This window comes from Venturia canescens, chromosome 2, assembly GCF_019457755.1.
Source record: "Venturia canescens isolate UGA chromosome 2, ASM1945775v1, whole genome shotgun sequence".
Classification (NCBI taxonomy): Eukaryota; Metazoa; Arthropoda; class Insecta; order Hymenoptera; family Ichneumonidae; genus Venturia; species Venturia canescens.
Window position 1 is genome coordinate 712063 of NC_057422.1, and position 26033 is coordinate 738095.

At 38.6% G+C, this 26033-nt stretch overlaps 1 protein-coding gene across 9 annotated transcripts in view; it reads left to right on the forward strand.

Moving 5' to 3' along the window:
• The window catches only part of kek5 (kekkon 5), a 184563-nt gene that overhangs the window by 39655 nt on the left and 118875 nt on the right, over nucleotides 1–26033 (forward strand). For 8 of the 9 annotated variants that reach the window (XM_043410815.1, XM_043410813.1, XM_043410814.1 and 5 more), the window contains one exon: nucleotides 15068–15201. The exons of the other annotated variant lie outside the window; for it this stretch is intronic. The gene's annotated coding sequence lies outside the window, so the exon portion shown is untranslated. The remainder of the gene's footprint in view (nucleotides 1–15067; nucleotides 15202–26033) is intronic. 9 annotated transcript variants of the gene reach the window in all.

Genomic DNA, 26033 nt, shown 5'->3' on the forward strand with positions numbered 1-26033 from the left:
TCCTAAATTTTGTAAAAATTACATGATTATAGAAAACTCAAGTTCGAGCCGAAAATTTTACAGCACGATCACATTCAGAGTATTTTCATGTTCAAAAGATAACACGAAGAATAAAGAAAATGCGATGGATGTATAGGTATATATGTAAAACTCCGAGTGCCTTTTTGGGTGAACTAATTGAGTAATTGCATCAGTATCGTTGTGACACATCGACAGCTTGATCACCACGATAAGTGAACTTAAGTTCGTTCCGTTGTCTCGACCACTTTGGTTACGATCACTTGACACCCGTATCCGCATACACTATTTGAGACGCGACCGGATTCTGAGACGAATATTCTGGGTAAGTTCGAATCTCGTTTGAAAGTTGATGCGGCTCATCAAACTGATATTTCCATTATCCAATTATCAGCCATCGAGTCATCGCATGGTGATCAATGCTAAAAGCATTGTAAGCTTCGCAGGAAATGTCTACGAGCGAGCTTTGATTGGATCACGTATTATTCATGCACGGAATATTTTTCGCAGACTTTCTCTTTAAGTAAGTCGCGTTTCTCAAAGATCCAGGAATCGGATTTGATGCTTTCTGTTATCTCTCTCCGTCTCCCTTGGCGGCTTTCTCGACGCTGAAAACGGCACGTAACTCGTGGTGCGCGTGGGGATCGAAAACCTTATTGGGCTTGAAAATTATTCTAGCGTTTTCCGAGTGTTTTACCGTCATCTTCTGATTCGTTTATCGTCAAGCAAAGTCCCCCCGCCGTCCGAGTTTATGTAAGTGCGGTGCTTCTCCGACCGTTCGGTACACCATTTGACCATCTATATGTGGCAGTTTTCCCCTATTTTTTTGTTTTTTTTTGTTTTTTACTATGGCAGAAACTTAAGGCGTTTCAAATCATTGAGCACGTGCTGGGCACGACCGCGTTAAAAGTTACCTACGAGGTACGTGCCTCACCGTTCGTCGCGTATACGCTCCGCCGCGTTACTAAAGCTAAAAATATATACAACCGAAAACTTACGGCCCGTTGCGCGAGATTCGCCCTCTGTCAAAACAAGACAGATGAAAACGCGCTAGCAAATTGAGATATTCATGGATCGTTATAACAACGCTATCACGTGTGCTTTTCATCAAATACACGTTGGTTGTTGGTTATTTTTTCGACGCAAGATCGACAAAAATAAAGAAGAAAAATAGAAAACGAAGGAGGGAAAATGGCGAATTATTTCTTTTTCTCTGCGCCTGGTCTTTTTCCCTTTCAGCCTATTAATTTTCCATTACGAAAATAGCACTCCAAAAGTCTGTTAAACTCAATATCTCCGCTCCTGATAATAATAAATCCCATAAATGTCCGACCACCGAAAGAACTCGGTGATATTGAAAATAAAAAATTGTAGTATTTTTATGGAAATTGTCACGAAATACTGCATAATGTATATAAGTCACATATGAATACGAAAGAAGATCCCCCATATATGCAACGTTTAAGCAGGAGTATCCTCGCGTTTGGTGGTGTGTTATCGCATAATGACGAGCCATCCGTCTCTTAAATTGGTGAACGCTACCGGCGTAGATACTCGTAGTCGGCTCCACGAGAATACTGCAACGTTGAAGATACTTGTCGACCGTGTACCGAGGAGGAGTTTCACCACATTCAAGAGGCGAAACGACTTTGTTTGCGGGTCGATTCGCTTCTGCGATCCTTCATTCTTGTACTTTTCTCCCTCCTAGTTTCACCCACTATATAAATTCATGTACTACATTCTGCCGAACTCGCGCTTACAACATAAATCTTTTCTCATTGTATTGTTGATATTTTCATTATAAATTCGCTCAATGGTGAATTTTGTTGATTATTTTAATCTGGAAAACGCATACTCGACTGATTCTCTGTTCAAGTGCTAGTTCTCATTCATATTTATAAAAATAAGTTGAAGCGTATAATAAATTTATAGAACAAAACGGCTCTATAGGAGATTGTTTGGCCGTTGAAAAAAGTTTATGATTGATCCGCGTGGATCAACTTTTCATTTTTCATCTTCCTCTTCCTTCCTCTTTTATACTCGCGATGTTCTTTCTTCGCGGTTGTTTTCACTCATTTCCATCCGTTTCTATGGAGTGATTTTCTCTCTTTCTACAGCGTGCATAAACTGTGAAAGGAGCGTGATTTATCGCGCGAGACGAAAGATTCCGGATTTTCGTTTTGGATTTTTCTCGTGCATGGGCAAAGAAAAAAAATACTCCCTCGAACGCCGACGACTAATGGCGGAGTCGTGATGGTGCACCCTTCACTGTATTTTACGTTTTACGTATATGCATATACGTATATACATTTAACCAAAAGTACGCGCTTTTCACCACCGACTGGTTATCGTTGCCAAGAAATCTCTCTGTCCTCCTTTGTGACCTGCTTCTCTCTTTCTCTCTCCTCGTATCAAAAGCCTTTTTATTTCTCCCTCTGAACTAACCTCTCAAACGATGTCTCCGCATCTCGTCTCTCCTGGTCCATTTTGTGAAGCGTTCATGGGACGAAGCCCTCGTAAATTCAAGCGTGTTAGGTTACAAAATTGGGCTTTCGAGCTCTCACACTTGACACCGCATCATCGCCGAGATATTACGTTGCAGTTTTACTCAAAAATTCACCTCTGCCTACACTTTTTCTTATTTCACACCTCGAAGCATCTTGGTGACTAAAAACCAAAGGATTCTTCAAATAAAATTCATTGTTTCATAGAAGTTCCATATTATAATATAAAAGAAAAAGACTTTTTTTATGATGAAGATGATTTCACAAAATTACATCCTACTATCACTCGTATATCAAGTTACCGAGTTGTTTACAAGTTTTTTTTACATCCTTTCCAAGATTTATGAAACTCACATTGGGAAATATGACAGAACTATAATGAAGCATAAAAAAACAAAAGAAAAAGACGAATCACTCACCCTGCTGTTCGCAATTTCTCCTTTCGTTCGTTCCCTTCGCTTTATATTATCTAAATAAATTCTGCTTCACCCTCGATCGCTTACCATTGCTTCGTTCTGTTGGACTTTGCTGTACACGAAAATTCGATATGCAAAAATACGTGCTCTTTGTAAAAAACCAAGTCAACTTTTTCATTGGATTGTTGGGAGAAACGATTCCCGCATATGTATTCCGCATATGCAACTCCGTCCAACTTTTTCTATGTTATCATACTGCTCGTATACTCCAAAAAGTAGGGAGTAATAACTCCCCTATAGATCAAACTGAACATTGAATATTTCCGAACGAGTAAGCGCAACCAATTTTGAACTCGCTCAATCTCCCGCTCGAGCTAGATCCCGGAGTTGAACGGCCAAACGTAATTTTTACATGTCCATGATAGGCATATGTACAATGTAGGGTAATATGTAGGTAAAACGGACACAGTGTCCGTTTTGCCCCATAAAGTTGAATTCCGGGGCAATAAAACGGACTTTCCCGAAACTGAAATATCATAAAATGCATAAAAATTTTTTTTTTGTTCCAAATCATGTCCTGACCATAGATCATGGTAAATTCTTGAATTCCACGGTGACATCCCCAAAAAAATTAAGTTTCCAGCAAAATAGATCCTAAACTACTTTCTCACTATCCATTCACTTTTTTGACTTATTTTTAAAAACCACAATAGTTATCAAAGTACGAATAAAGAAAAAAGGTTTTTTATTCATTTTTTACAAAAATCGCACTCATAGCTAACATCTTCGTCTTCAACACTTGGACACAAGGTGTGTGCCCATTTTTTACATGTTACACACCAAATCCAATCTTCGGAGGACGACGAATATAACCCTTCGCAAAAAATGCAAGAAACGTCTTCAGAAGACGAGGATTTGGCTTCAGAAGACGAGGCTGTGTCCGTTGTGCCCCGGAAATTTTTTTTGAAGAAATTCCGGAAACTAGGACCATGAATCAATAGTGGGAGTCCGATATAGTGCGAACACGAAATACCCAGCACGAAGGACCCAAAGATGTTTTTTTGCATTCGTCAAAAACATGACAGAAATGGGATATAAGATTTGACTCATTTTTTTCATTTACATCCAAGGAATAGAGCCCGAGTGCTCCCATTTCTTTTCCCATATTACCGAGTTGACATACTATTCGGAAACAGTCGCTTGCTGCATTTCGTAAAATGTCGATTTTTCGATTTTTATGCCTCTGAGGGCAGTTTTGCCTGTGTCCGTTTTGCCCCGATTTTTTTTTTTTTTTTTTTTTTTTTTTTTTTTAACGAAATTCGGGAAACAAGGACTGGGCATCAATTTTAGGACTCAAAAATAGTTGAAAGACCATATGCTCCTCAATAAAACTTGCTTGAATCCTTAAGTGTCCATTTTGTCCCATAGTACCCTACATGATAATGATGTATATGCAGCGCGTTCGTGAAATTGATGGAAAATTGCGTTACAAAATGTTCAACATGTCAACTATCGATAGGGGCATGATTTTCAGTCATTATACATGCTGTTACGTCTTGATAATGCCCCCTGACCTAAAACCAAGCCGAAATAGAAAGGAAATAGTAAACACAGAATAAGGCTCTATTGAATTCCGTAGAACATAAGAGACGAAATTATAAAGAAGAATCTGTAAAGAAAGATTTCAGTGAAGAATGATGTAAGACAATTAATGCGACAAATTCCACAACGCAGGAAAGGAATAAGGATGAGTTATCCCACGCCGAAAAACACACAGATTAGCCTTGCTCGCGGAACATAGCAGTTTGCACGCGCGCGCGTGTGTGTGTGTGTGTGTGTGTGTGTGCGTGCGTGCGTGCGTGCGTGCGTGTGCGTGTGCGTGTGCGTGTGCGTGTGTGCGTGTGCGTGTGTGTGTGTGTGTGGAATCATCTAAGAGAAAAAGATGACATTCTCGAAAATTCTGCGCCGCAAACGAATCGATCGTACATATGCGAGACCCTTAATAAGTATAAGTGTGTTCTTCATTAAGTATTTGTGTGAACGAAATAAAAAGAAATAGCCACGCGAATCTTTATCACCTGCACGTGCAGATCGTCTCTCCGTTAGGAAAAGACCGGAAATACCAAAGGACAAGTTAACTGCGCATTTTGTCAGTCAGAAATACATTGGGAGGACAGTAACCAAATGAGGGCAAAGCCTATTTAAACTGGGTCACAAAGAGCCCAGTGTACCATTTTTTCGCCGGTCTTTGGAAAGCCGTCACTACGCCAGTTTATTTTAAAATAATTGAGAAAAGGACTTAGAAGAATTTTCTTCCGAATCCAGTCTTAATCGGGACTTAGAAAAATTTCGTAGAAGTAATCGCAAATTCAAATTCCAGTCTCAACTTCGCGAAATCTAAAACGATTGTCTTAAATCAGAATCTAACGAAATCTTCGCTTAACTCAAAAATAATTAAATAATTATAATCAAACATATTATAATAGACATTGTATCTTATCATCGAATGAACTTTTGTAATCGCTCGAATCCCAACGACCTGTTTCCACCAACGACGACGTTTCGAAACCGGATATTGTAAAGGAAAGGAACGGATTAAGAAGAAATCCGAATAATAAAATAATCTACGTTTACAATCAAGAGAAATCTTGTGAGTACACTGAGAGAAAAAATTATTGAATTTGAGAACATGTATTTACTTATTAAATCAAAGTATTGTTTCGATTATTTATTTGTTGAACCAAGCGAATCACTGTTGATTTGAAAACATATTTTCATGAATCTATTACTTCATTATATTAAACTCTTATTTAATAGTATCAATTAGATGCATGATAGATTTGATTAATTTTTTTTTTGCTTGGTATAATTACATTTATCGAATCAAAAACATTAGATTATTTGAATCTACAAAACGACTTTAAAACGAAATTGATTTTTTCGAAAAAATTATTTTCTTGCAATGAATTCATCACTATTTTGTTTCTAAAAATATTTTTATAAAATAATTAATCTAATTGTTACTATTAAATAAGAGTTCATTATAATGAAGTGATAGATCCGTGAAAATATGTTTTCAAATTAACAGTGATTGTCATGGTTCATCAAATAAATAATCGACATAATACTTTTCGCAACTTATATAATTCCTTTTTCAGTTTATATCTATAACAATGTCGTGGTAGTCCAATGAATAGCGTGCGTACTTAGAAAGATGTAGGTGGGTAGGTAGGTAGCTAGCTAGGTAGATCGATATCGAATCCCCATGCAGGTAGGAATTTTTCTTCGATTAAAATGGTTTCAGAGATGTACAATAATAAACTGTGATGACCATCACGGGCAGTGAAAAATAATTTTGCAATTGATAACATAATATAGTTAAAATACATAAACAATATAATATAGTTAAAATCATGGTTCATAAAAAGATTAAGTGCTTCCTTCAAAAACATACATGTTTTGAATCATAAAATGTTTTATTGATTCAAACTACATATTACATATAATTGATAAAAAATTGTTAGATTAAAGCAACTACTGTTATTGAAACAAAAATTTATGAAATTGACTGAAATAAATTAACGAAGTAAATATATGAGGGAACCAATCTAATATGTTTTTGCGAATAATGAAATAAATGATTTTTTCGCTTCAAAATTACATTTTATTGGTTCTAGTAATTTTTTCTCTCAGTGTACTTGCATAAATATAAAAGAAGAATATACATCATCACACCTTAAAGGGTACACTTCCATATCACCAGGGTTGCAACATTCGAACTCGCAAAAATCATTTTCTTTACTCTTATATTCAACAGACGTTGCTCTCGTCCCTGGGTAAAGGACTTGAGTGTCTTGACCCGAAAGAAGAGTCAATACCGCGTTGCATTCCCTATTAAGGGTGAATGATACAAAAGTCGAAATAATTAGAAATTGATCAAATTTGGTGATAATGTTCTTCAACATCAAGTGCGAAAACACAAATTTTTTCAAAATTTTCTTCTGTTTAGTTATCAAGTAATTACGCATTAAAGCAGATTTCTTATGCCCGGAATGTATACCTATATATATGGAAACGCTATGCTTATACACGTGAACTTTAGTGATCAATTACTCGATAACTGTACAGAAGAAAAATCTTAAAAAAATTGTATTGTCAAATTTGGCACTAAAGAATATGTTCACCAAATTTTATAAAATTCTGATCATTTTGAATTTTTTTATGTTTTTAGCATGGTTTAGCATGGCAACATTGTATCGGCTGTGCAATATATCCTTAATTCAATATCCTCTACCGGAACGTAACAATGCTGTGCGATCATTTGAATACTTATATGTGATACTGTAATGATATTCAAGAAGATAATTTCTCACTTTATTTATCCTTATGTATCTATGTTTGATATATATAATATAATTCCTTTTATCTTGGTCGTATATAAGTGCGTCACCGCGGTGAATTCATGAGATTACTCTAAAAAGGAAAAGGGAAGTGGGGGGGGGGGGGGGGGGGGGTTGAGTGTGTATGAACAGGGATGAGTGCGAGAATAGGCACCAATGAGGTGAAACGAGAGCGGTTTATGTGCTATACGAGCTGCCGGAAAAGTTGGGTAAAAAGCGGGTAGAGTTGCAAGAAATAGTGACCATGGTACGCACTCGGAGGTTTTGAGAGACAGTAAACGCGAAAGAACAAGAAAAGAGAGAGAGAGAGAAAGGTACTGGGAGAAAAGGGGGAAACAGGAAGGTAGTTGTATTTGCTACTGTCCGGTGGCCCTTTTTCGATCCCGGGTGGACTTCGGTGACGAAGAGTTGAGCTTTTTTATTCTTTGGTTTTTTCCCTTGTTCATCGTCCATTTTGTCCTTCTATATGCGTTCTATCCGTATCTTTCACTCTTTTTCCTTATTTTTGCCTCCCTCGCCACAGTTTGTTTTAATTTTCTCACTCCTTCATGGTGCGCAGGCTTATGCGGCAGACTCTTTGTTTCCACACCTTTATATTTTAACAAACGAATGATTCATGTCGGTTGTACAACACTCGTTGGATCATTAACATGGAATAAGTTGGAAAACTGGCTTCAGCGAAAATGTTCGTGCGGCTGCGATCTCGGAAATTTCTTTGCAGTTCAAATCCGTAGAGAATAACTCTTAAATATAATCTGACATGTTATTAAATGAAGAAAGGACTGTGCTAATAATGAAAGTATTTGATATGCGCTTCGATGAGTCCCGAGAGCCGGCGCGTATACGAAAATCTATATGCTGCATCGACTTGGTAAAAATTTTATTAATAATCTTTTGTGACTTCTCGTTAGATGATGAATCCGTTATGAATATATTTGTTCAATCGAGATCCATTGAAGCATATGAAAATCTATATGTTTTTTTTTTTTTTTTTTTCCAGTCGATAGTTCGACGCAGAATATTATATGTATGTGTTGTGTATATAGATTGGTTGAAGAATATTTATTCCGTAAACTAGAGCTTGGTAAAGTTACGGCTCGATGCTCAAAGACTCGCACAATCCCCTTCCTTCTCCATCCCCGACCGTACCTTTTCCCGAATCTTCATTTTACCTGGTGCGGGATACATGCGCTCTGGCACACTTACCCTTCAGTAGAGGGTAATGCACATGAAGGGAAGGAAAGCGGGGATTCCAGGTTCATTTCTCCCTCGACGGCTTCAAGGAGCTTTTCGGGGAGAAATGGAGAACGCGGAACTAGCACACGCTCAGCAGGCTTGTCGCGAAACTATGTGCGCGTGAGGAATCGAGGGAGAATTTAGTAGTAAATCCCGTGGAATCTAGCGAGAAATAGTAGTAAACACGTGCATACGTTTGTACAGGAGGGCTCAAACTTTTGGCTTAGCATTTGCCGCGAGTGCATATTTCGGTCATGCCTTTTCCAACGAAAAACAGCATCTCATTTGGTATCTTGGATGCATCGCTTAGACAAAACGAATTTTGTGCAGCAGTGTCATGAGAAAGCGAAGAAAAGAAACATTGCCGCAGAAGTCTATCAAATTGGCTCTGCTCTCAATAATTCATTCTGTAAGAAGAGTGTACTAGCGAAGAGGAAAACGGCTAGAGGCTTCTGCATTCAACAGGATTTAGCAATCAGAATATATTGTTCAAATTTGAAAAGACTTTTTTGAGTAAAGCTGTACACGAGCTTCCCCTTCCGCTCATCTCTATAACTATCATACCTATGTATGCGTACTTCAAGATGGAGAGCGAACGTTCTTACACTGGCGATTGAATTTCGAGATAAGGCAGGGAGCGACGGAGGAAGAAATATCTTCATAGTCTCGCAAATTCCTTTGAGGCGCATCAAGAGCTCTTCCTTTTCACTCTCGCTACTTCGACTTGGGAACTTTATTATTTTGCCAACAACAAAAAATACGTTGCAAATGAATGAATCAAAAATCTCTCCCTCGAATTGAGCACATGAAATAGTAATTTAATTCCATAAAAGCGAGTAGAGTAGCAAATTGTTTACTTTCGAACGCATCTCCAATCATGAAGTATCGATAAAAATCAATAAATAATATTCGAGTCACTGGAAAATCCCCTCCGCATCACTTTTCTCGTACATTTCGCTTCGCTCCCGGTTGTTGGATTTGCACCAATTCATACGTAATAAGTTCACGTTTTAATATTTTTATATCTTTCCTATTTTCGCTCACTCCATTGGAGCTCTTGTCGTATCGCTGCTTTACCTTTGACCATACCAAGTATAATAAAGTGCATTGCTTGACAAACTTTGAAAGAAATGTTAGAATTCGCGTTCCGACGAGAAAAATACAGAGAGCAAAACGAAAGAGAAAAGCGTGAATGAATGCTGGGAGAGAGAGAAAAGGCTCTCGCATGTAACTATACGGTCGACTATCTTCGAACGCTCCGAAACAGAACCCCGGTCTTCCTGTCATCCCTCCCTCGCTCTCTCTCTCTCTCTCTTTGTCTTCATCTTCTGTCTGCCGTTCGTCGTCTCTGTCGCTGTGTCATCTCGGCGATTTTTCCAAGTTGAATACACTCGCTTTTGCCCAAGTTCCGTTACACCCGCTGCTTTTGCCATTTGTGAATGAAGCTCTCCCCACTGATCGAGAATGAAAAAAACATCCACCATCAACATTTGACGGGGTAGGAGGAGAAAGAGGATCGGAGTTCAAAGGAAAAACTGAAACGGTTCTGTCAGAATTCACCCTTTTGCAAACCTCTTCCCATATGCGCGCAATGCCTCTCTCCCTCATATCTTATCATATCTTACTCGTGTATTTTGCTTCCGTTCACCGTAGTTTTGCTCTCTCTGCTATTAACATATTCGGTTTGCAACGATCCACACGTAATGTCATGGATCAATGTTGGAGCTTCTCGAAACAAAAAAAAAAGAAAAATAGAGACTACGGGGAGAATCGACGATAATCGTGGTCCAATCTTCGTGTTTACAAGTCCATTCAAAAGTCGTGAAACGGAAATAAAATGAGAAAAATATACATATATATATATGAAAAGCGAATTCTTAAAAGTACCGAATTTAGAGTAAAGGTGAATGATTGCCGTATAGATCGAGGCAGGAGAATCCCATAGATCGTTTGATTATTCTGGATTGGTGCCAAGTGAGATTAGTCGATGAATATATGAATATACCACACGCGGATACTAAATTTCTATTCGCGTTTCCAGAGTTTATAACTCTACAGAGACACTTCGATAATCGTCGGTAGTTTGGTCGAATCGATACGAAAAATAGCGAGACGATTTCATCGCCACGCAACCTCGGTCTTTCCTCAAAATTGCCTATATTGATACCTTCCTTCTGGACCTCTATCCATTTTTCTTTACTTCTTCAGCCCCTTCATCTCTTACTCTCTTACTTTTTTCCCCCATTTAAATCTTTCTGTCCGCGTTTCGAAATGTATGAGACAGTGTATGTAAAAAAAGAGTGCAGGGTATTGGAGATTCTTCGATAAATCCCAGGGACCGACGATCGGTCTTCGTTCCGATCCATAATCGGATTAGCGAGGAAATGTCTCTCAAGATCCGCGGGCATTGAAGATGAGACTGCTAGCAGGAAATAAATTCGATGCCAGTTGAAGAAACTCTCACCCTCGCACTTTACCATGTCTCCATCGCCCATTTCCGTTTATATCTGTATATGTACACAAGTAGAATATATAGACTGATTCCTATCCTCGAGTATCCTCACGTGTATACCGTTTTTATGTGTAAACCCAATCCGGTCTAGCTACTGTGCTTAAAAAAAAACCTTCGTCCTATAACGGACAGCCAGTCCTTACAAAATTGGAGACTAGGCGACCGCTAGAAAATTCTCTATATACTCTGATCACTTCAACACAAATCCCCAGCCACACGGTACAAATTGAAGCCTTTTCTCCAATTTTCCCGACAGCCCGCTCATCCTCCATTGTTCTTTGGCTGATTCATTATTTTTTCTTTTCACGCTCGCTCTTTTGAGCACGGGAATCGTGAAGAAAATACATAAAATAAATATCTTGTATGGATATGATTTGTATTTTGAGCCTTTTGTTGCAAATGCATTTGGAAGATAGTATAGAATATAAAATCCAAAGTTTTATAGTAATCTGCATTCGAGTGATGTGTGATGGAAAAATATTCATCGAATACACGATGCCTACGAACGATTTGGCTGTAAATAATATAGAATTGGTAAACTTTGTAGAGCTTCTATATGTCGAGTCTCATTGTGTCGAAATTATGAGAGGAAAAGGGGGCTGAAAAGATCTATATATTAGAGGAGATAGCCGAGATGAGATAAAGCGAAATCAGGATTGCGAGTGATTGAACCGAGTTGAACATCGTTGGAACTTGTCCAAGAATGTCACGGGTTAACTATCTCTCGAACACACACACACACACGTGCGCGTGTCTTTCCACCATCGAATTCCATGTGATTTGGAACATTTCATGAGTGGATCGTCGAGTTAAATTCGCCTTCTTATATATTGTACATTATATATATAAATTTGTATGCTGATGTATGACTTCATTCAATTCTTTTTCACGTCATTTGAAATGATAGCCGTCGATCTTTGACACCGCAACAGATCGCCAGATATACATTGAATCTTATCAAATTGTGTTTACAATGACCGAAATTCTCTAACATAGCACGAATATTATTGGACGTATCGAATGATTTTATTTTGTTTGTCTATTTATTTTTTCTACTGTATTCATCTCCTGACAGCATATTTTTATCTATTACTATGAACTTAATTTTATATTTTTTTTAAGATAAGTGAATTTGATGAGTAAAAAAAAAACAATATGGCTTAATAAAAGCTTGTCAACTAGTCGCAGAGAGAGACAATGACCGAACGGTAGGACAGGCCACTCAGATCTAGCAACGGGTGGGTTGTTAAAAAGTTTGCTGTATAGCTTCTGGCATATGAACACTCGGCTTTATATATATATATATATATATATATGGAAAGTTATGACCTGAATCAGGCACATGCACATTCTATTGATTGAAAAAAAGGTGCGTGCGACGAAGAGAGTTTCGAGGGATATCGAAAAAAAATGTAAATCAAGCTTGCTGTCGAGTTCGAGGACGGGAGAAATGGGCGAAGGGCGTTGGAGACCGAGAGGACAGTCCGTTAAAGCTCTCTCTTCCCTCTCCCTCTCTCGCTCTCAGTCCCATAAAAGACTCTCGGATATACCCGAGCTTTGCACCGTTAATTGAATTTTCAATCTTCTTTCATACCCGTCCCATTCTCTTTTCGTCTGCATTTTTTTTTCCTCAATATTTTGATCTCTCTTTTTCTCGGATCTTTTCTTTATTTTTTTCGTCGTGTCTTACTAGCACACTTTATATAGCATCACGCCTTAGAGTCAAATGTTCCGCCTATAGGCTGATTACTTGAAATAAAAAAATTCCTAGTAATTTTTAGACTTTCCTCTATTCCAATTGGAATTTCGATTTTGTTTCAATTGTTGTCAATTTCAGCTATAATAATTTAAAATGGAGTTGAAACTGTTTTCAGCTAAAAACAAAGTATTTATTTTTTCTTGTATTTCCTTCAACCGTGCGTTGTATATAGACTTGGGAAGAAGAAAAATTAGGTCGATCCTCCAAAAACACCAGTAAGTTTCACTGACATTTTTCTCCGGTTTTTCCGTTGTCCGCGCGTACACGTTACGACAAATAACGAGGGACGGAATCCCAACACTTCCAACGTTCTCTCGCCGAAAAATCGAGTAGAAAATATACCGCACGAGGTGGAAAACTTTCTTTCCCTTTCGCCTTGTCCTTTTTGTCGCTTCCTTCGGGTATACCAAATGTGCCATAAGACGTGAAACGCGTTTCTGTTCCTGAACACTTTTCCAATGGCATTTCATTCGGTGTGCGTTATTATAGCTCTTGCACAGTTCTCACAAAAAAGAATATCCATGAGTAGGACTTTTTCGGATTCGGTAATCAGAAAATTCAGTCAACTTTGTTCACTATACATCATCAACGTTGCGATACCTGCTCGCAAACCTTCTGATTTATTCGACCTTGCGTTGTTATATGTGTATGCAATATATTATATAATGAATCTACATAGGTTGCGGCTTGCCACACTGAAGAAGAAACACATTAATAGATGAGGGGATGAATGTTTTAACTCTCGTTAGAAATGGGATGTTACATAATTTATTTCGTGCCGTAACGATACGCTATCCGAATTATTTTTCGTAAATCTCATTTCTTCGTTACGTCGGTGCGAATGTGGTGCCCGGGTAAATTTTTACTGTTACTCAAACTCGACGTTATAGAAAATAATTATTCCACATAAAAGTCTGTCGATCGCTGGACGGTACAATAATCTTCTTTCGAACTGAGTTAATTCAGGTGAAAACGTTGAGCGATCATCAAAATTGGTATTTTCCGACGATGAATATTTTCGGTGTACGCATCGTTTTTCAGAGCACCATAACCAATACAAGATTTTTCATACCTCAAGGATTTTCTCGCAGTTGTGAAGCTCGGTGAAGCTCAATTTATATCTGCTATATCACGTAAAACCGAGTCCGAAATTTTGCCCCATAGACCCACGTAGGGTATAACTCCAAGAATTATTTATTCTGAAATTCTCTCATTTGGAGAAAATCTCTCTTGCTAGCCTCCGATTCACATAAACAACATTCGTGTGCATGAATAATGTATGTGCATTTTAAACATGTAAACCCCTGTGTATACGGGAGCAAACGATTCTTTTCTGGCTGAATGAAATTTGGCACGTCTCATTCATCGCTTCGTCAACATTCATTAACCCTGATTTGATGCAATTTTTTTTTATAGAGAGCCTTATCCTTTTGTAAGAGGGGAAATATTCTTTTTCTTCTTCCGTTGGGACAAGTGCGAAATCGGAAACAGCCCAAATATTTTAGCAAATATGTTTGTAATATCAGATGCGTATGTGTTGGAAGTAAAGAAAAAAAAGAAACTATAATTATCAAAACTGCTCACCGACAACTTCCAGATTGCGGCCCCTATATTCTTACCGGGATTTCATAATTGATGCACTACGTTTCGTTATCCTACTAAATATATCATTTGTTTCGGTGCTGTTTTTATCATCTTTCCAATAATGATGCGCTCCTTAGAAAAAATCATTCATCGCATCCCGTCGTGTGTAAAGACAACATTTTTTTTTCTTTTCGACATATTCGTAACTAAATTGTTACGAAAAAACTAATTTTTTTTTAATTCCCAATTATTTTTTCTTAATTAATGACAAAGAGGAAAAAAAACGGTTTGATGAGCGTAATTAAGACGAAAAGAAGCCATAATGTATATTAGCGAAAGGTCCCTGTGACAGGAGGAATTCTTCGGGACACTAATAGAGTCTGGTGTCTCGTTACTCGTCGTGCGCAGGCTGTTGGTTCGTGATGAATTCACCGAGCGGCGTAATTGCGGTTCTCGATCGCGACTAACGATCAATGGTTGACGAAACAGCGGAAGAGCGAGTGAGAGATGAGGGGGCAGGGCAGGGCGATGAAGAGGGACGAGATCGTTGAAAGATTAAAAAAATGCGAAAATATGGAGACGGAAAAAAAGTCGTATATAATGGAGTATTCATTTTTTTCTTTCTTTTCCCGCTTCAGTTATCGCTTCGAACCAGCAGCAGTGAGGAAGGTAACAATTTATGGACGAGTCTACGAGGCTTTTAGATTCTATCGATCGATCGAGCAACCATTCAGCACCATTCTCATTGGGCAACACCGGGCCAACAAGTTTTGTAAGTCGATTAAACAAATAGTTTACGAGTGATTTGCCTCGATACATAATCTCTGGAGAAAACCTGGCGAATACCGGAGTCTCTTTTGAACGGATGACATTTTTTATTTTTATTTTTTTCACGATATGAGATGTCTTTCTCGTCTTGGCTCTGGTATATTATAAAAACGTACGGCTGCTTCCACTCGGCAGAAAAAATGTCTCTTATTGTCACCGGTTTTTATATTTTTATTGTCAGTTTAATAACATTTTCGCTTCGCCGAATTTTCTGAAAAATGTTTTGGACTATTCTGTGGACAATTATCTATTTTACACGTGTTGAAATATTTGCGTATATTTATTTAAAATCTAATTAAAAATGACACTCTGATTCTTCAAAAAGTTGATCTCTTGCCAGTAGAGCTCAAAACTTTTGCGTTGGTTTTACTGTCCCGATAATTTGTGACGACTTGCTACCGCTCGAACAGTCAACACAAAGAATAGAGACACAGATGAGCAGCGGTGACGATAAATATGGCGAAGGACGAGAGGGGGAGGTTGAGTTGAAAGCTGGATTTCAGCCAATCTCAGTCTTCCACCAGACCGACAATGACCCGCGAAGATAAAAAATAAAAGGAAGCAAAAAGCGAAGAAAAAAGTAGAAACAATAAAACAGACAATGGAAATCCCTCGCTGAGAGACAAAAGGAGTATTCAATGGATTTGAAGGACCGCGTCGTCGATTAATGCCACAGAGAGTTACTCCAAAAGTGCCGCATGAGACCATTCCATCTCCTTTGTTTCTTTTTAGATCGTTGCACCCTTGAGAGGTCTCACGTATGCCCTTTTTCTTTACATTTTTCTCGCGTGCTTTTTTTTACATTTTTTTCGCTTCCTCGCACTCATTCATTAGTGATTTTAATGATTTCCTTCAATTGTTAAAAATAGTAGTAATAACCCACGATCCGAAGTAAAATAATGCTATTAGAAATCGATTGGAAATTTTGTGATCGATCGTTATAAATTTCAAAACTCGAGGGTTTGATAATATTGAAAAAATGCAAAATATAATGCAGAATAAGTGGTTAAAAAAAATGACACGCGCACATCTAGAGCCGTCGAGAGCAAAATTTTGGCATTATAACGCGGCTTGTCTCGCCGTTGGCAGCTTCACGAATTTGTTCGGGCGAAATTGTTCGGATTACGTATGATTGATAGAGTCACCGGTGACGGGCAGTCGTTGTATAATCAGGGGTCGTTCATATCCTCCGCGAATCTCAGTGTCCAAAATTTTTCGTCTCGCTCATTTCTGTATGCCCTGCTTCCCTCAGTTCGACTGCCACGAACTCGGTGAATTTTAAAATAATTTAAAATTCAACGCCCGTCGGACGACCTACCGTTTTCAGTAGCAGGGTGTAGGATCATCCCTCCGGTTCGCTCTCGTCGTCCGGTATTAAATTTAAAAGGTACGGCTATAAATTTTCGTGGGCCCACGTTCGTTTGCACACTAACTTTCTCTTTCCCTCCCGTTCGTGCACCCCCGCTTTTAATTCTCTCCCGTTTACCTCTTCGGCCGAGAGGCAAAAACGAAAAAGTACCTACACGCTGCATTTGGCGAGAGGTTCGAGGACCATGTGCACTTGGAGAGGGTGAAAAACCCTCGCGCACCACCGATATGGCTCATGTCCCGTTGTCCAGGAAAAAAAGCATGCACAAAAATCGAGAGCATGCACTTACAAAATTGTTGAGTACAACTTCGCGACCGTCCAATTCGTTCGAAAAAAGGAGTATAAAATGAAAAAAAAATACGACTCACTCGGAAATATTTCGTATATAATAGACACAATTCGAGTTAATATTGCGTAGATTATAAAAGGATGGAAGAGTCCTTTACAGGACTGCTACTATACCCGGGCTCGATATTATCAGCCCCGTTAAACGTCACTTACACCGGACAATATAAAATATGCGCCAGCATGTATTCCGCGGTCCCGAATTCAATTCGAGTTCTTGGTTCGTTATTCCCGGTATCTTTTTTTTCTCGCATTAATTTCATCGAGACACCAAAATACGAATGACATTTTTTAAATATTTTTTTCCAGAAGTACGATAAAACATTGAATGCAATAGTTTTTTAATTGTCTTACACCTAGGTGTAAGTGGCGAAATAAAAAGAAATGTGATTTATCGAAGGAAAAAATACCTGCGCCCATCCTTGCATGTTGAGAGTACCCCCGCGGCACGAGAGGATGCGCCGATCCTTCGTTACGACGTTCGCCCTTTTATATGAAGTCGAGCCGTTTTGCGCAAGGGATTATCTCCATTTTCCGACACTTGAGAAATTTCCTTTGATGATAACTCCTCTTTGAGTTGAACCCTTGACCAGCGGTGCTCGGAGAGGCCTCGGGCATTCGGCCGCGCAGAGGGCCTATACCAAACTTACTTTTCAAATGGCCTTATTCGATCCGAGGTACTCCGCATGAATGAATTAGCCAGCAAAAAACCATTTTCATCATTCGCGCACTAACATTTATCAAAAAATTTCTTCAAGTGTATCCACTTTCACAACTATTCTATGTGTAAAAACGCAAAAGAATGAAAAATTGAAAAACGATATTATTATATCTCGTTCATGAAGTTTTGTCTCTATGACCGAGATGACGCTGAAGTTTGCAACGTTGAAGTCCAACGAAATGATCTAAAAAAACTCTCAAATAATTCCAGTAAATCTCCAATTTTGTTTTCTGCCGAATTTTCAATTCGTTATTTTTCAATCCACATCAACGATTCCTGAAATAAAAAAATGATTAATTATAAATCTTTTTTTCGTTCTCATTTCGTTGGACTCCAACGTTGCAAACTTCAGCGTCATTGACCGAGTAGACTTTTTCCAGTTTTGGTATCCTCATCAATAAGGACAAAATAATGAGCGAACGATCGGCAAGCTTCACTTTTTAAACATTTTTTCCATTGATAATATTTTGGGTCTTTTTTCCGTACGCGGGGTAAGTCAAAATTCTCAAATACAACTATCATGAACTAATGTGTTTCCAAATCGTAAACTCAATGTCTGACACCCAAATTTTTAATATACATCGTGCTTTGCGTGATGCGATACCGAAGCAAATTTTACCACGGAATTTTATCGCGTTGTTGTTGACAATGAAAAGGAAGCTCGAAGGAGAAGAGAAGAAAGGAATAGCCTGAAACGTCACTCTCTGCAGCTGATAAAACATCATCGAGATATTTGCTACGATATTAAAGTGCAGAGTAAACTCGACGAGCCATCGACTTTTGCTTTTGTTTCCCCCTCTCTCTTTCTCCCTCCCTTTCGCTATCTCTCCGCTTATTTCCGCTCCATCGATCGCGATAAATTTTCCTATGATTCGACATGACGATTTTCGATAAGTATAACATTAATAAAATTATCGCGCTCAATTTCATGGAATATAAATCAGTACGTGCATTTAATTTTCCAGACGAACACAAAATTATACGGATTGTGGTGTCCGCATACAAATTTTCGAGCACACATGCACATACCACATTAAAATAAAGCTCGTAATACAATCGTCGAATTCTAGACGAAACGATAATTTATACTTTTTTCACCCTTTTTTAAATTGTCAAGAACTACGCGAAACTTGGAGAAAAAATGCAAATGATACCAAGGTAAAAATTAAAAATATGCCAAGAGCTTACGCTGTTCTCGTATAACGCTTGAACAAACTTACGAAAAATGTTTCGCTCCGAGGCTTTCGTCCCACTCAATATCTTGTTTCTCCTCCGCGCTCATGTTTATCCAACTATGTACAGTGTTTCCTAGCATGCTCTGGAGTTAAACGTCATTTTTATTTCCTCTTATTGTTCTTCTGAGCGAAATTCTCACTCACAGGGAAAACCGTGGTATGAGGATCGAGAAAAAGTGGGTTTTATTTCTATTTTTAGTGAATAAAGGACATATTGAAGTTAACTAGGAAATGAGGGGAATAGACGCGGGTTATTTAGCATATACGACAATTCGCTACGATGTACCTACTTTTCTCATCTCTCGAATATAAATAAGGGAGTCACAAACTTCTTACTCGATGTTAGAGTAGAAAAGTGCAAAAAACAAGTGGGGCTCGTTGGTGTCTCTGCGTCGGGAGAAGGTTTTCGGCTTCACCGTCGCGTATTTGGTTTCGCAACGCTTTTTCGCTGTGCTGTCATTTTTTTTCCAAAAATAGAACAAGAAGAAATTAAATGAAAGACCACCGAAGGGAGCGTACAACTTTTGCAAAAAGTTCAAGAATATTCTTAGCAGGATCCACCGTAGGGAATTTCTATAGACTCACAGAGTAATATTCTCATCCTCCATTTTGTTTCTCACTCTCTTTTTTTTTTCCTCGAGCCTCAACGAAGCTCGGTTATTGAAGAGAAACCCAAGAGAATATTACCCTCGTCAATTTGTACATATAAATTTATCTATATACACGTATATATACATGGAGGTTCACGAACATGGCAAATTGCCCCTTGTATCTAAACCCCAGCTTTTCGTTTATTCTTTCTCTCCTTGCAATTTTTTGCTGCATCGTCGGGGGAGCTTTGTTTTCGTGGGTTTTTCACTTTAACCCTGGTCATTTCATCACTACGAAAATTCTCAAATACTGCCTGGGTGAAAACGTACTTCTTTCATCCCTTATATTTGATTTTTCAACTTTGATCCAATTCATCCGTGAGAAAAATGAGAATCCGATTTTAATATAACCCGGGTGATCGCGCAGCCGCGATATTTTTTCGGTTACCATATGCACGGGTCTGACTGAGTAAAAAACAGTTAAACTTTGCGTATATTTTTGAGTAATGTATTGTGATACACCAATGATTTTATTACAAAGATATATGTTTCTGGGGATATTGACATATATGAGCATAACTGTGATACAACAACTGACTTCTTACATTGTCGGTGCTTCTATTTAAGTATATTTGGTGTATTATAATTTTGGAACCGTGTCGAAACGTCTCTTCGATACGTTTCATGAAGTTTCGAGACATTCGATATCCTTTGACCGTTTCACTTCCTATATTCTCAACATATATCAGTTCCCACGTCACGTCATTCACGCTGTTCGGTCTGACCCAACGATTGAAATTCTGATACTGAGTGACAAGAGAGAGCTGTACGAGGGAAGCGCATCGGAGACGATACTTCCAGCTTCCAGCCGTTAAATTTCAATCGATTTCTCTTTATGGTTTTTCGCTATCGCGGGATCGTATTTTGAGGAGTTACACCGAGGAGGCTGACAAAATACCTGATTTCGCAAAATACAAAGATTTTTTTATTCGATTCCCGATCATTGGATAATATTATATTCAAATGCCATGCAGTTGAAAAATAATATTGGATATCTACGCGATAACATACACCACGAAAAAAAAATATACATTTTTTCATCTTGTGTAGAGAAGCAAAGGGCGTGAGATTCTTTTGTTCTTTTTTCGTTGTTTTGTAAAAGAGAAAGAAGGACGATGACGACGAACGGACGAAATAAAACGCGTCGCATTGAAAAAAAAAGGAAAAATACGCAGAAAAAATGAACATAAAAGTCCCGAGAACAAGGAAATAGGGCGGGAAAAAAGTAAGTAAATAAAGGACGTTGACGACGAACCAGAGGAGGAAAAAGAGGAGGAGGCAGCGAAGGAAAGAAAAGGAAATAGTAATTGTACGTCGTCAAAGAAGAGCACGAGCTTTTCCGCGTGCTATCTTGCCCTCGGCCACTTTGCAATTCTCTACGAAAAGGAAAAAAAAATTACTAGCCCCGTATAGAAGAAAAAAAGTACCCTCTCTCTTTTGGTGAATTTTTTTGGCATTTTTTCTTCACCAGCTTCCTTCATCTTTCCACTATCTTACATCTTTTTGTCTTTTTTTTTTTTAATCCCGCTGGAGTAAATTGCGAGAATATAATAGAATGTATGAATTTTCCACCCTCGTTGCTCGCGCCAAGTGAAAACATAATAGGAACATCCCCTCCCCCACCCTCGATGCTGTAAAGCAGGAGCAAGCTTTCCTTGTACCGAGGTAGCGAGGGAGAAAGGAAAAAAGGAGGAACGAGAAAAAGTATTTCACTCGACGTGTGCTAGGTTCCGAAACAGAGAAAACGAAACCCGGAGACTCGCAGAAACTTGGAGCAGATTCAAATGCGAGAATTTCTCGGATTTTTTAACCCACGAACAAGATGGGAATGAAGCTTTTTTTTTCTACCGCAATGAAATTCTCAATTGAAAACTTATGATTCTGCATTTTTTCCCTTCCGATTTTGTCGAATGTATTCCGATCCCAATTTTGTAGCGGATCGTCATCCGAACGCGTGCATAAAACTAAATTACAACATTGCGAATTTCGAAACAACGCACACTCAAATTTGGAAAATTCATATTTATACACGATTTGTTGCACGCTGCTTCAACTGTCTCGTTATTTGTATTGCTCGCTATCTCTCCTCCCCCCCCCCTCTCTCCCTCTCCCTCTCTCTTCCTCTTCCGCATCTATATCTAAAAGAACTGACTAATTCTGCATACACGAGGCTTAGATAAACCCGAGAAGACCACGTTGCATATCGAGGTTGAGGGGATGGAAACGAAGAGTCACTTTATCAGGTATGCTTCAACAAATATCTAGCTGTCGAAGAATATCTATACTCATGCGCACGTTGCCATGTGTTCCGAGTAAAAAAAAAGGAAAGGTGTTAAAAGGCAATAAACCGAAAAAAAAAAACTTATGGATTCTGACACCAACGTACATATTTGTCGACACGAGTCGCACGAAATTGGATTCACAAAATACATCGGTTCGCTCGACGAATCGATCTGTGCACGCATATATTCCTTTCTCATTTTCGCTCTCTCAGAATCGCGAATTTCCTAACCAGGCACGTAACAACGATAACAACTTCATTGCTGAACGGCATGCTACAAATAAAAATCATTTGCCCGTACATTACTCGTGAATATAAGTGTACAAATATTTCAATTATACTTACTTATTATTTCTGATACAACAACCGTGCGGATTTATCTTCCCTCTGAATTGAACAACACACGGTATATATATATCTTGACATAATACGTTTACACGAAGAGAAGCACCGGTACGTATCGTATAATATATAATATGCATATGCCGCATAGATTTTAGTGGGAAAATCGTAACGTATGTGTATAGCATATAAATCACACCGGCTGTGTTCTCACTGGATGGAGCGTGGACGATTCCAGTTGAACAAATATCTATGAATAGGTAATCATCGATCTTTTATTAATCCTCAGGGAAATGGCGAAAGCAATATCCACAAATATATCGATATGCAATGTATACAACACCAACGGCCGTAGTCGATGCGGTCGGGAAATGGACTCGGGCAATCGCTCGTGCGCTCTTTTATGAATATATTTTATGAGATGACTGATATCGCGGAGATTCGGTGTATTATATTGTATTAGAAAGAAAGATATACCGGCATATACATGGACATTCGTATTCAATTGGATTTTCGACAGTTTTTCCTTTTTAAAGGGGGCGATGATGAATCGGAAAACGGATTACAAACGTTATTTAAGTTCCGGGACCCTCTCAATAATCACAGTGGCTTATAAATAAAAATAAAATTATGCATTCAAGGTAAATGTGAGATCGCACGATTCTCGTTGTCAACAACGTGACCACTGTGGGTTTAGACGAATTCATTTATTATCATACTTCATATACTTTTTTTTGCATATTTAATATTCTCGAGTGGAATCTCTACGAGTTGGATCAAAGAACACCATCCCTTTTCGCATTTTTCGTTAACACTGAAAGTGATAATGTTTAAAAAACTCCACGCACGAACTTACCGTCGCTATTGGGACACATATAATCCCCCTATGTCTTATCCTAACTTCATCTAACTGCGCTTGCGCTATTCTATACTACATTCGTGAATCATTTAACCTCTAGTTTCATCTCTCCGCCGCGATCTTATCGCTCCTTCCGATCTATGAACACACACATATACCGAGTGTACCGGAATTCGATACTAAAAAAATCGAAAACTTCGAAAAACGAGCTTCCCCCCCCCCCTCTCTCTCTCTCTCTCTATTTGTTTTTTTGTTCCATGGTCTTGTGAATTATCTTTTTCATTCGTCCCACTGGCACTCGTCGAATTTCCGTAACGTTTCAATTCTTGAAAAAACGTCAGTCATAGTCATGAGGTTATATGTGATATAAGACAAACTAACGATACCGAAAACTTTCATGAACAGAACATATCTAAAGTCATCAAACATCATTTTCCTGCGTCACACGCGCAAACAGTCGCGGATCATCGTGAATTTCTCTGCTACACAAGATAAACATCCTGTAAAATTCGTTTCAATCCGTGATATCCCTCGATTCATTATCTCGTAGATATTCCAGGTACGTGAACGATAAAAGAACTCCGGAAGGTTGGATCGTGTCACCTCTTTACAACAAAGGGTCGGAGAAACGCGATTTAAAAAATTCTTTTTAGACCGCCTCACAGCGACATATAAAATGTTCTTGATGAAATACCAAAGAAATTCTCAAGTATAGCCCATTTTCCTTTGACGTACTTTTTTTTCCATTTGTTGTGCATCGTCATTGTTACTTTTTTCATGGCCATTTCTCTACTCGTTTCTTGCTAAATATTTTTGCAGCAACGCCTCATTGAATATCTTCGTTGAAAATAATTCTTTGCTTCTTTTTCAACCTTGTGCAGGATGAAAGGCTTCTTGCAAACATTCACCAACAAGTTCGTCATAACAACTGAGACATACTGGAACAATGATAAATTTGTAACAGTAGGTTTCGTTTTTTTTCCTTATCGGTGTAGCAACTATAGCGTGATTCTATAATTTCGATGTTATTTTGCGATATGACTCATAATCGTTTTCAAATGAATATTAATCAAAATGATTTGAAATTAAAAATCGAATTCCATGTTTTTTCTCTCTCTCTCTCTCTCTCCGATGATTTATTATCCCTCGTTGACTTTTGTGCACTCCGGAACCACTCGACCATTATACCCAGAATGTAGAAATCTTTTGTATCTAGAACCGCTGGGTTGATTTTTTTTTTTTTTATTGCCGATTGATCCAAACGAGGTGGTCAAACTCTCTTTTCACGGTATTGACTCGCGCATATACAATTCACTTAGTGAACAACAATGTTACGACATTGACGAGTGCGAAAGAACTAGCCGAACGTGAATCGATCTCATTCACATCGAAAAAAAGGTAGAGCGCTAGCTCTCCACTCGAAATTTGAGATCATGTAACATTCAATGAAAAAATACAAATAATGATAGTTTTTTATACCGATGATATTTTTTATCCTCATGGCGCGATTGAGATTCATCAAATAAAGTAGGACTCAATCTCAGCCCCAACGCATTAAGAAGAAATGGCGGCCCATCTGGAGTCACGTGGCTTTTCCTCGCACCTATATACACTCATGCAGCGATGACGACTTAAACGCCAGTTTAATTTCACGACTTCGGGACTTGATCGGAGTTCATGGCGGCGATTTAACATCCTTCTCTTTTTCTCTTCGCCATCGCTGTTCGTACAGTGACGGAAGCGAATGAATAAGGCGACCGGAATGGACCTGTTTGACGTTGTATGTATATAGTATATAGGATATCGGGCGAGCCCTGAGAAAAGCGTGACCAAACTCCGAATGTTCTTCACCGACTGCTCGTACTGCGCTTTTTCTCACAGCTTATAGAACCAGAGAACGTGTGGTTCTATGAAATAATAAACATTAATGTATTTCTCTCTTCTACCTGTAGCTGTGGCCAAGTTGAATTCTACCCTGGAAGTCTTTCGTTTTTCTCTTCTTTATCCCATTTTTCTCTGACTTTTCATAGAGTTTATAATTATTTTGATAAATGGAGCAACGATCCCGGAACATTTATACGAATCTCTCTACCGCCCTCGTACAAGCTTCCAAAATCATAACGCTCTACCTTGCCATTTTGTACGGTCTTTTCATCGCGTGTTAATACTCGTCGACACTTATAACGACCTCATGAGTTTCCTCACTAAAGGAAAACTTGGCGCGTTATTATAATGTTTTGCATTCGCCCGAGGGCTTATCAATAGACCATTAATTTTCGCCGACTATAGGCGAATGTTCTACGTTACTTTGCATAATGGTACGTTGCTCCCTCGTCATGTTGTGAGCCAAACTTTAGTCGGAGCAACTTGATCGGAACCCCCAGAGGATTTGATCTTTCTCTCTCAAACATTACATAACTCCTCTTCCCAAGCATCCGCCAGGCCTAAGCCGCCCTCTCATATTATTTCTCAGTTTGTTTTAAATAAATACCGGAGAATCGAGGTTTATATTAGTTGTCGACTTATCGAAGTTTGTCTAGAAAAGAACGATCTAGTTGAGCATTTTTCAAAATAAATTTCATCAAGTATTACTCCGCTATAAGCAGATTTTTCTGTTTGTTTGGCGAATATTGGACTGATTCGCGATAAAAGCTTTGTCATTATGTTTCTTTTAAGTTGCCATTTCGAAATACCAAATGGATAATTAGGTCCATCAGGTGGATTGCCTGCCCATGCGACCGTAGATTCCGTAATCGCGAACGGTACACTTACATATACATATATTTCGATGCACATCCGTTTACGCAGATTTTTCTCGTGCCTTTACAAGTGATTCATTATGCTAAACGCAAAAACGGGTTATCACGGGCGCTTAATTCGCGCTTCAAGTTTCAGCATAAATATAAAGCCGGCGGATCTACCGAGAGGTAGCCCATCATCCAACTTGGTATCTAGCTTGTTCTCTCTTAGACGC